We start from the raw sequence: 1,249 nt of genomic DNA on the forward strand, positions 1-1,249 counted from the left end.
CTCTATAATGATAATGATACGTTTGTTCCTGGGTGCTATGTGTTGCCTATTATGAGGTTTTTGTTTGTTTTTCTATCATCTCCAATAACTTTTTGGGTTTTAAGTGCTTTTAATTCAAAACAGTCAATAGAATGCTATGCATCCAATAATGTTTTTTAGTTTGGGTCTCATATATGGCAAATTTGCTGAGCTGTCTTAGTAGCTTGTCTGTAGATTCTCTTGGATATTTTACTTGATTAATCACAGCATCTGCAACAGTAACTCCTATTTGGCTCAGGACACTGGTTCTGATCTATAGAACAGTTTTGAAGAGGTAGTGTCTTCACTGCTTTAAAAGATATCACTTTTTAAGATTTACATACAAATATGACTTTTTTCTTTCTAGATTTTTGGCAGACACTTTTGATGAAGTTGAATGGGGCTTAGAACATGCCACCCCAAAATATGCTGCTGTTGCATACTGATTATTGTGATCTGAAGGCACCTACGATACAGCAGATGTATGAAGGGCTCTCTGACCTTCCCCTTTCTACTTAAAAGCAAGTCACAAAATTTTCCCTAAGATAGAAGACATCCCTGTACCAGGAAAAGACAACATTTTTATGATGGGAGACTGGAAATTAATGCTGAAACGGTCTGCAGAAACAAACCTATTAAAATAATCCTTATCTTCCACTAATTTTACTCATATTTTTCCTATTGACTTCTCTACAATTTGTGAAGCTTAAATTCCTTTTCCTTTGTCTTGTCACTTCCCTGCAAATGTAACATTCTTTCTTTGTCTTTTTTTTTTAAAGGCATATAAGCTCTCAGTCCTTTCCGATGATAGGAAATGCTCCCATGTGCATGTAAAAATATTAAATAAAATTTGTGTGCTTTTTCCCTGTTTACCGACGTTATGTTCATTTAATTCACAGGCCCCAGCTACTGAACCAAAGAGGGCAGAAAAAGTTTTCCCTTCTCTATAGTTTCAAGGAAGATTTATTCAGTTAGCGATTTTCTAAGTTTTTAACAACCTGAATGGCTGGTACTAAGCCATTTATAACACAGCGCAGCTTTGTTCTTTAAGCCTACCCAGTTTGCCTGAAGGACTTGCTCTTCTATTTGAAGATGCAGCTGGAAAGCCTTCCTCATTCTAGAAGCTGCCTCCTTTTCACCCCCAGCCTTGCTGAGCACATTTCAGGGAAATCCATTTGGCTTAAATCAGCTTTGACTGGGATGCTTTTTTTTTTTTTTTTTTTTTTTTTTT

The sequence above is a fragment of the Cebus imitator genome, unplaced genomic scaffold (genome assembly GCF_001604975.1).
Source record: "Cebus imitator isolate Cc_AM_T3 unplaced genomic scaffold, Cebus_imitator-1.0 Scaffold439, whole genome shotgun sequence".
Lineage (NCBI taxonomy): Eukaryota > Metazoa > Chordata > Mammalia > Primates > Cebidae > Cebus > Cebus imitator.